Source organism: Talpa occidentalis, unplaced genomic scaffold, assembly GCF_014898055.3.
Source record: "Talpa occidentalis isolate TD23 unplaced genomic scaffold, MPIMG_talOcc4v2.1, whole genome shotgun sequence".
NCBI lineage: Eukaryota > Metazoa > Chordata > Mammalia > Eulipotyphla > Talpidae > Talpa > Talpa occidentalis.
Genome location: NW_026555331.1, coordinates 62725651 through 62736721, shown reverse-complemented (window position 1 = coordinate 62736721; position 11071 = coordinate 62725651). Strand labels below are relative to the sequence as shown.

The 11071-nt window shown below is 38.0% G+C and overlaps 1 pseudogene; it reads right to left on the bottom strand.

Annotated features, from left to right (window-relative positions):
* Positions 1–4901: 4901 nt before the first annotated feature.
* Positions 4902–5450, bottom strand: LOC119249798 (calcium load-activated calcium channel-like; annotated as a pseudogene).
* Between the last annotated feature and the right edge of the window lie 5621 nt (positions 5451–11071).

Genomic DNA, 11071 nt, shown 5'->3' with positions numbered 1-11071 from the left:
ATGGACCATGGACTCGATGCTGAGCAGTGCATGAGGTGGACACATGAGGATACGCATAAATGACTCGAAGGTCTAGATGGGGTTAGTGAACTTACAACATAGAAGTGCTAATGAAAATGAACTGGAATCTTGAAAGATGTTACTGAGATGTATGCCTTGTAGTGTTTTACTTATATTTTCTTCTATATATTTTATGGTTTTAGGTCTTCTGTCCAGATCTTCTGTCCATTTTACATTGATTTTTGTGCATGGTGAGAAGTAGTGCTCTAGTATCATTCTTTTGCATGTGGTGGTCCAGTTTTCGCAGCACCATTTATTGAACAAACTGTCCTTGTTCCATTGCATATCTTTGTTCCAATATTGGATGGTTTCACTTATAGAAGGAATATAGAGGAACCAAATAAGACATCAGGGGGAAAAAATAAAATACAAAACAACAAAACAAACCAAAAACAAGCAGACAATTATAAACCAGAGACATCGTGCAGGGGAAGGGAGGGAGAGAGATCAGAAGGAGGGAGGGAGGGGCACATGGGACTGTGGTGATGATGGATGGGTGCATTGGTGGTGAAAATTCTATGGGGACTACACGTGAGGGGGAAAAAGCAATCATTGTTTAAAAAATGAACAATGATGTAAAATATATATATATAAATAAATGTTAAAAAAGAAAGAAAGAAAATGAACTGGAAAGAGGGAAGTTAGTGCCTAGAATGTCTGCTGCTTGGTATCCAGTTGTTAGAGATGATTCTTGCATTGGATAAGGGCCAGGACAGGAACCTGGAAATCTTGGGCTTTTTATTCCGGGGCTGAGTCTTCAAATGTTCTGGGGTAGATTCTTTGTGAGGGGAAGGAAGTTCTTATCAAGAACAAAGACTGCTCTGGAAGTTTCTCTCAAATAAGCCATAGTCATAGTTTTGTATTCTCCTTTATAGATTGTCAGGAGCAGCAAGATGGGTTGATTTCTCCCAAATCCTGAGGGTGATGGCATGGTCAAATAGAAGTCACTGGGTAAGAGTAGATGTTCCCTAAAGTCTCACTTTAATTCATTGGTTTGTTATGTCCAGTATATCTGATACATCTCTTCCAGAAAATCATTTGTTAATATCATTGGGCTGGGGATAACCACCCAATTATTATTATTCTTCCTACAAAATCACTTTAAGGGCCTCCCTGGTGGCACAAAGGGCTAAGCACAGCACTATGAAACTGTCCTCAGCCACTGCAGCATGAGTTCAATCCCTGGCCAGCCAGGGAGCTGACACACATGGTGCAGCAGACCTCTCCTATCTCACCCGCTGCTCCCCTCAGCAGTGTATTTCAGTCAGTCTGCCTGTTTAGCTCCCCACTCTGTCTCTTGTGAATCCTCTCACCCTACCCATGTTACCCCAATTCTTGTATGCATAAATAAATAAATCTTTTAAAAAAACCACTTTAGTTGATGCCTACCAAGCAATATACTTGCTATACTTTCTCAATTAATACAGTATTTATATTGTGTTTTCATTAGGAAAATTTGAAAGTCATTCAGATATAAAATATTATCGATTGTCAGCTTCCCAAATTAATCTGTTTGTATATTCATTCATTGTATATGCTTGGCAAATAAAAATATTTAAGGCATAATCTCTGCCCTCAAGATACTTAGACTAAAAGTGGAAAGGATTATGCAAATAAATAATTGGGCACTGAATTAATTGCTATAACAGAGCAAAGTGAGTGATTGGTTGATTATTCATCTCATTTCTTTTCAGTACTTCCTATATGCCAAGAAGATAAAAATGAATAAGATATTTTCTCTGCTGTCAAGAGGCTTAGAGACTGGTTGTGGAGGTGAGTATACAGTCATATACTCCTTAATGACATTTCGGTCCACAACGGATCACATATTCAGTGGTGATACCAATGGCTATTCCATGCAATCTAGGTACACCACCCATGTTTGTGTAATTACAGTCTATGTAGATTACCGAATGGCAAAATTGCCCAGTGATATGCTTCTCAAAACATATGCATGATATTAAGCAAATAGTTGTAAGACACTGCATAGTGTTGCAATAAAGACATGCCAATAAACATCAGTGATAATACAGAGGAGGAGGGAAACTTGACTTTTCTAGGCAGGTAAGAAAGTCTTCACAAAGGAAATGACTCCTAAGCTGGGTTTTGTAAGGTACATGGGCTATCATCAAGAGCAAAGGTCTTGCTAAGAGGGGGGAGTTGGAACAAATACATGGAGTGAGTATAGCAGGAGAGTTGGGACAACAAAGGTGAAGAAGGGGTTATTAGCTGGAAAAGATAGGAGAGCCAGAGAAGGTAAGAATACCAGAAGGAGAAATGTCGATCTTATCAGGTATGCTACCAGAGATCCAGAAAGGCTTTAATTAGAGAAATAAACAATACATTTGCATTCCAGATAGTGGACAATGGAGGAGGGAAAGATGAGACTGAATGCAAGTTTTCTCATTTATTTTTCCTTTATTGTTATTATTTTTAAAATTTTGCTGGTAACCAATTAAACTGATATCATGATCACTAAAGGACTGAGTTAAAAAGACAAATCTCAGAACTAGATGCTTCTCTATATTCTTTTTAATTGTAATCTATGCTGGTTTAGGTCCCATCCTCTGCACTCAGTTATTTGTGCTTACATCTGCCAGTGGACACATCAGGTCACCTGATAAATATCCCCATATTGGTAAGTCTCCAACACCATTTTGGGAATTCCCCAAAGGTGAGAAGCAAGATTTATTAATCTGAGACATGGGAGACTACAAATCCCATCATCACCAAAGGGAGGGTTGCTGGAAACTGAAGGTGGAATTAAGCAGCTAGGTTTGGTATAAAACCAGACATGTTGGCCTTGCGGTGTCTCTCGGTTCTTGGCTCTGGGCTCTTGGCTGGGCTCTTGGCTCTTGGCTTTTCTTCTGCTCTCAGTGTGCCATTGGGATTCCAGGTGAGCGGGACTGGTAGGACACATTCACCAATTTATCTCCCTCTCTTTCTCCCTGAGTTATTCATTTATTCATTTCCCTTTCTTTTGCAAATAAACCCTGTATTAATCTTTTCTGTGTGTGCCTGCAGTTGAGTTTTATTATAAGTCCCTTTTTAGCACGTGGGTGAAGACCCACAGTCAGGCAACCCATTTCATATCGGGGTTGCCCTGTAATACATCTGCCTGCGGTCTTTTTGCAGAAGTTCAGCAACTCTTACTGAATTAAACCAAATACTTATTACGTAATGTTCAATAGCTACAAGATTAGTAGAGTTTTGAGGAAACAATAACTACTAGTAATTTTCCTAGCAACCCGCAGCCATACCTAACAATGGAAAGAAGGCAATATGCTCAAACATGCTTAGCTTATATTATGGGATTGAATAATCTAAAAGAATAAATTTGACTGTGCTAAATGTAATTGTAACTTCTTCAAAGCAAATTTTTTAAACTTCCTGGCAGTTTTTTCCTAAAATACTTCCTCATCATACAATAAATGACCATGACATGAAAACAATTTGAGTCGATATTCAAAAAACACTAAAGTGATGTCTAATTTAAAAGGATTATTAAAAACAAAGTTAGCAAATGATGTTTCTAACAGAGATAATTGTTTGTGTCTCCAGTGGCCTGTGGTGCTTCAGGCATTGTTGTCGCTGTAGTTTTATCACATTCACCTGCTTAAATTGAAGCCATTCTGCACCCTTGCATAAACAAAATAACTCCCTTAGCAGATTTAATTTTTTTCTCTTTCCTTCTATATATTGCCTAGCACAACTAGGCACAACTGACAACTAACAAGTAGAGGCACTATTTCAGTCACTGGATAAGACATTACATCAAAAATGAATTCCATATTGGATTCTCTTTAGTATAACTTAAAATATACTGATGCCTTTCAGCACTTTGGAGCAGAGAAACACAGCTCTTTCTGGAAGTTGTAAGATGCAAGTTATTTTTATAGAGCAGTGACAAATGCCTTGTTTTCACACTGAACACAAAATATATTGTGGAGAAATCCCCCACAGGAACGGGAAAGGCAAAGATGCCTAAATATTGCTGGTTTGATATCTCTGGTTATGACGTCCAGAATGGGTGTGTTCTCTCCAGGCTAATAGCACATAATAATTGCAACCCGATGGAAACAAAATGTTTCCCTTCATGGTAATGTATATATCAATGTGTGCGGTCAGTGAAGCTCTGTTTTTCTTCCTCTAGGCAACTATATAACTCAATCTCTGCTCATGACAACAGTAACACTCAGCACTTGTATAATAGACACACATGCCCTTTTTTATTTCAACCCTTCATTTTATTTTATTATTTTATTTTATTCTAACTCTATCAGTGTTTACCACCTTTATGTTCAGATTGCTAAAGTATATCTCTTGATAGAAATATGCCAAATAAAGCAATATATATTTTTCATGGTAGATGAAATCACTAGCATTTTTGTCTTTATTGATCTCAGATCATATATTTGGATTTAAACACACACACACAAATAGTACCAATTGAAATTTACACAAACTAAACTTTTCTTCCTGATTTCTAAATATTCATGGATAGCCAACTTTCATGGTACATGGCACACAGCATAATCTAGAGTCAGTTTCACAAAAAATTTGGTATAAGCAAAATAAGAATGATGTGATTTGCTTCTCATTATATGAATATCACCTGAACTTTTCTAATCAACACACAATTTTTTTTTAAATCTGTGAATGAAAGCACTATCATGTTGGGTGCCATTCTCATCTGAATCATATCAAAAAAGTCTAAAAATAACTCAAAAATAAAAAGCATCCTGAGTGATAATGTTGCCTATGGGATTGCTACAAAATAGTTGCCATTCTGATATGAATGTCTAAAAGAGAATCCAGGAATTATAGAGTTCCTTTTGATCTCAAAAGAACTTCCCAGAAAAAGGTGGACAGCCAAGAAATCTACTTGCTTGCTTGGTGGCAGCTCATGTAGGGTCAATACGAAGAACCTGCTGGATGTTCTGTCCAATCAACATGGTACAGAGTATGTACAGGAAGACAAAGGAGCAGTTTGTGGTGCCATCCCTGGGAGATTTCCTTGGATGTATGAGATGGGGTTAAAGGGAGCTTTGCCACCATTCTACCATTGAATATGGAATTGAACATTACCATCAAAGCAGTAAAACAGTAGCCAAATTGCAAATATTGATTTCATTTGAACCATTGATAGATCCCTGTTGTTATTCTTCTTTTTCTTTTCTTGCCTCTGTATTTTCTTCTTTGGTTATCAACCAGCAGACTCTGTTATCATTTCCTTCATTTCCATTGTTTTACTCACATTTTCTAATTCCACCTTTAGTCTCTTATATTGGTCTGTCCTGTAAACCAGGACCCAATTTGTACCCTCAGCGAGAAGAGCCAGGTGCAGAGATAAAGATGATGAGTAACATATCCTTGAACATGATGCTCATCTCGCACTCCTGTCTCTGCCCTCCCACCTGCCACAGGGAAGTGCTCCAAATCCAGGAAGAAATGCAACATTCCTAGATTCTACCACCACCACCACCAAGTAACACAAATGTGCTTTAAAAGGATTTATTAATCATGAATTAGTTTGTTTCTCCTAGATTTCCATGAAGCAGTTTTTGTGGTTTTATTTAATTTTTATGGCTGATATATCGCTGATGATGAACAGGTTTTTCTGACATTGCAATGGAAGAGGATAGTCTGACAAAACATTCTTTAGTGTGGATACTTATCACATTTTAACATTTATCAGAACTCTATTTATCATTGAATTTCTTTATAGAAAAGTGAGTCAGCAAGAAATTCCTAACTCTAGAGAGTGTTCTCAAACAAATCACTCTCAATCATGTATTCTTTGGTCAAAATATAACACTGGTTAGCTGTCAGAAACCCTAGACCTTACTTGAAGGAGATTCTATAAAAATGACACAATCACTTTACTGCCTAAAGCAGCATATCAGCCCTTTTGTTCTCTGTGACAGTTCTATGTATGTAAAATTTCCTAAAATGTAGCTAAAGAAAGGCAAAAATGATGTAGGCTAAATAGGAAATGAAATGGAATACATTTGGATATGTATGTGGTTAACTCTTGAATCATTTTTACTCTGTGGTCCCTAAGCTATTTTGGATGAGATCCTAGAAAGTAGGTATGATGGTTAATCATATGTCAACTTGGAGGGTGTTTTAGGTTGAGATACCATTTTAATCAGTGAGCTTGAGTAAGCAAATTGCTCTCCATAATATGGTGTGCTTCATCTAAACTGTTAAAGACCTGAGTATTATATAAAGAACAGCCCCCCCAAAGAAAAGGGAATTTTCCAGTATACCATGTTCAGATTTCATCTGCACTTTTGTCTGCCCTGTCGCTGGGTTACTGAGACTCAGACTGGATAATCCAGCTCAGCTCTCTCCTAGCACTTGTCTGCTGGCCCGCACTGTAGATTTGGTGTTGCCAGTTTCCATGATCTTGTGACCCAATTGCTTATAATAACTCTCTCTTTGTGTCTATACATACGTATACAAACAATAAAAACAAGAAGTGGAGAACCCTAACAGTACACAATGCATCAAAAGATGAATTGTACAAGTTGTCATCAACAGATTTATAGAACTTGTATTCATTGATCTCTAAGATCATATCAAAGAAGATTGGTTTCATGATATGCTTTGCCATCACTGTTTGACTAAACTGCTGCTCTTTGAATTACCTCACAATCCAGTGAAAAGGCAGGTCTGGGTGGCCATGATTATACTAGGTAACCCAACTCCCCTGACTACAACTTTCTGCATCATATGTGGGTAACTGGGGGTAAAGAGGGTTTGAGGGTGACTAATCTACAGGCTGGGTTAGGTCAAGTAGGAATCTGATCTTAAGAATTTGAACTAAGAATTTGAACTAAGAGGCCCTCCCAGGTGGCGCAGCGGTTGAGCACAGCCCTATGAAGCCGTCTGCAGCCTCTGCAGTGTGGTTCGATCCCCAGCCAGCCAGGGAGAAACCCACAAGGCACGGCAGACCTCTCCTGCCTTGCCTGCTGCTCCTCTCAGCAGTGTCTTCGGTCTGTCTACCTGTTCTGTTCTGCTCTCCGCTCTCTCTCTGGTGAATTCTCTCACCCTCCTGTGCCTCTAATTGTACCCTGGTTCTTGTATAAATAAATAAATCTTAAAAAAAAAAAAGAATTTGAACTAAGAGGCATTGATACAGTCAGGGTAGGCACTGCTGGTTAAAAATGTATTTATAAGAAGATTTGTTGCCAGGAGACTAAACAAAGAATGCCTATTTAGTTTAGCAGAGTGCAACTGTGATGAGCTAAAGGGTCTTAGGCTTCAAGAAATACAATAATACACTCACATATTTAGAAATATGAAAGCTAAGAAATCTTATCTGTGCTGAGGACAATGAGATAGATGCATCTCTGCCAACACACTGTTGACTTAGCTTCTTGATCCAGCTATACCGTTATTTCACCTTGGATAAATCACTTATCTTCTCTGGATTTAATTTTTCTTAATTTTTCTCAACAATGAAATTAAACAGGGGCCTCCCTGGTGGCGCAAAATGTTAACGCACAACCTATAAAGCTATCAACAGCCTCTACATCACAAGTTCGATCCCTGGCAGGCCAGGGAGCTACCCACATGGTGCAGCAGACCTCTCCTGACACCAGCTGCTCCTTTCAGCAGTGTATTTCAGTCAGTCTGCCTGTTCTGTTCCCCACTCTGTCTCTGGTGAATCCTCTCACCCCTCACACCTCTGGCCTGTACTCCAGTTCTTGTATGCATAAATAAATAAATCTTTAAAAAAACAATAAAATTAAACATTCAAGTTATAAGTATGGACTTCTAGAGAATGCAGCAGTTATAAATTTGTCATATAAAATAAGGATTATTTAATGGTGGATTCTCCTTTATGTTACTAGGTTTTGTATATTATCAGTCTAATCTGTCAATAATCGAGTTGTTTTCCTTAAAGAAGTCATTTTCAAACATTTTTTTTTTCTTTTACCAGGGAACACTTTGGTTAAAAAAAAAACAACACAAACAAAACAACAACTTTCAGAGTGATTTGAGCAAATGAAATAGATAAAAGCTGGGCATCTGACCAGAGTAAATGAGGCTTGAACTTTGCCCCCATGACCTTTCCCACCCTCCAACATACCTTCAGACTCTGCATCGCAAGCTCTGTAGACCCAAGTTTAAAGCTTTGGCCTTTGAGAAACAATGAAGATGAATATGGAAGAGAGAGAATGGAACAAACTTATAAACTACAGGAGCACCTGGAGACCCACAGAATTTTAGAGCTATACAAACTGGAAGCATTTCCTGCCTTGGCATGGAAGGATAGGGGGGAATCTTGAAAGGAAGAGTCTGAGAAGAAACAGCTGCAAAGCTGAAAATTGGGGCCAGAGGTAAATGGGAATTATGGGGGGAAGGTTAACAGAAGGGAGGAAAGATGTGGTGTTCTATGTCCCTGGTTTCAAAAGGCATAGTAGAAAATTCAAAAAGAACACTTCCAAACAAATATGTTTAAGAGATTTCAAAAAAGGAAACTCCTTAAAGGGTATTATAATTAACTAAAAAGAGCAAGCAGGGAAGACTTAGAAAGGACTTTTCTTGTGAAAATGCTACAAAACATTTAGCTTCACTTCAAAACTTTTAGTGTTACTTCAATCAGAATCAAAGCTGATGGAATCAAAAGAATGATGAAATAAAGACTTCCAAGGATTTCATCCTCCATAAAAGTACTGAGAACACTGGCAAGAAATTGTCAGAATCAACTTTATTTTGAGCACTAGAAATTAATCAATGATTTCAGCAATTTGGGGGTACATTTATTTAAGTAAAATAGCTAAATCTTAGTAAGAACAATGAGTTTTATGGCATTTTTACTTGCTCTATCCACATTCTCCCCTCTTGAGCTTGATGGCAGGCTTGACAACTAACAGCCAGAAATCATGGTGAAAACCAGAAGCTTAGCAGCCTTTGGAGACTGAACAGAGCTGGTAGAGTTCCTTCAAGCCCCATTCTCAGAGAATTACCATTGTTTGACCTGTGGGATATTTCATGGATATTGGTTACCTTGGTAAGCATGGAATGGTTACCTTGATTTCACTCAACTTACAGTTCACCCAGTACAAACATCTTTCTCCATGGACATTTGTTCAAATCAGTCAGAGGAAATTGAACATTGTGGCTGCCTAAAGCAGAAGATAACAGCTGGAGCAAATAAAAGCCTGACCAAAATGATTAATTGGAAACGTTTGGGCATGAGATGTCCATAGGGAACTTAGAGAGGCTGCAATACTTTCCAGGGAATGTAGGTGACACATGAATGAACAGGTCAAAATGCACTCCCAGGGCTGTGTGCATACCTCAGATATGTGTAAGCATTCACCTTGGATTAACCTTGAGGTTCTGCACAATTAAGAAATGAAAGCCAAGGAAGAGTCATAAACTGCCTAAGTGTTGAAGGTATGTCCTACACACACACACACACACACACACACACACAAACACACACAAACACAAAAGCCCTCAGCAAAGACTAGGATAATTACAGCTTCCAGGTGATAAAAGAAATCTCTCTCTAATCAGAGACCTATTGGGGCACAATCAGGCATCTCTACATAAGCATAATGTAAGTCACAGAAGGGAAAGAAAAGGAGCATAAAGATGTGCAGAAATAATATTAAAAAATTCCCCAAATTTGGTGAAAAATATTAATCTTTATATCCAAAAAGTTCAATAACCTCTAGGAATGATAAGTACAAAGAGACCCATACCAAGACATAGTATAATCATATGGAATATTCAACAATTATATTCAGTAATGAATAAAACAGCCATACAAAAGAACAATTAGAGAACAAATATCTTAAAATTGTGTGCTCTAGGTTGGAAATCTTTTTCTTTGAGTAATTTAAATATCTACTGCCATTCCTTTTTGACTTTAATGCTTTCACCAAGAAGACTATGGACAGTATAATGGTGTACCTATATAGGTTACTTTACCATTTCTTCCTGTGTTTAATATTTTCTTGTCATAGTTTTCAACAGTTAAATTATAATGTGTCTTAGCATATGTCAACCTGGTATTAATTTGTTTGGAACTTTTTGGAGCTCCAGTCCAATTCTTAAATTGAAGGGTTCTCAGCTATTATTTCTTTATATAAACTTTCTATGCCTTCCTTCTTGTCTCTCAAAAGCTCTTGTACTGGTTTTATTTTTCATTCTTTTTTCTCTTTGTTCTGTTTGTGTGTTGTCTACCACAAGGCAATCAAGTTCATTGCTACTTACCATTATTTTTGCTTGTATCCATTGTGACTCTCTAAGGTGCTTCTTAATGCTATGTAGTAGTTTTAGATGCATTAATTGTATTTGTAGCAGTCTCACACTTTCTTTATTGTGTCCCTGTTTTTTATTTATTTTTTTTTTTTTGATGATCTGTTGTTTTTCTTAACAAGCATGGCTGTAATTCTTACCTTAACTCCTCGCAAGACAGATTCTGCAGTTGTGCAGGATGTGACTTCTTCTCTCAGGGGTTTTTTCGCTCCAGCATTTGTGATGTTCTGTCTCTTAAATTTTAGTTTTTAATCATTGAAATAGGGAGCTTCCTTTCATTTTCTTGATAAATTGGCTTTACACCCCATTTACACCTATCTGGGTCTAATCCTAGGTTTTCTACCCAGAATCTTTAGATCAATGTTATTTTCACATTAATTTCTCTGCAGCTCTTCAGATGATCAGAACACTAGTGCCTGGAAGGGGTAATAGTTAGAAACCAGTATATCAGTACTGAAAGGTCACCTCCATTGGGCACCAGGGGCTTGATCTTACGGTGCTGCAAGTACTTACATTGTTGTAGGGTAAATGGAATTGATCAGGTTTTTTCCACCTTCCCACCACAGGGTCTATGATCAACACCTGTGGGCTTACACGCGAGCCTGATGGCAGCACTTAGAGAGCATGACTGGGTGCACCTGAGCGCAGAGACTGAGTGTATAAGTGGACAGCAGAGGCTGGGAGGTGGCAGAACTGAGGGTCAGAGAGCAGTAGAGAGCCCAGGAGA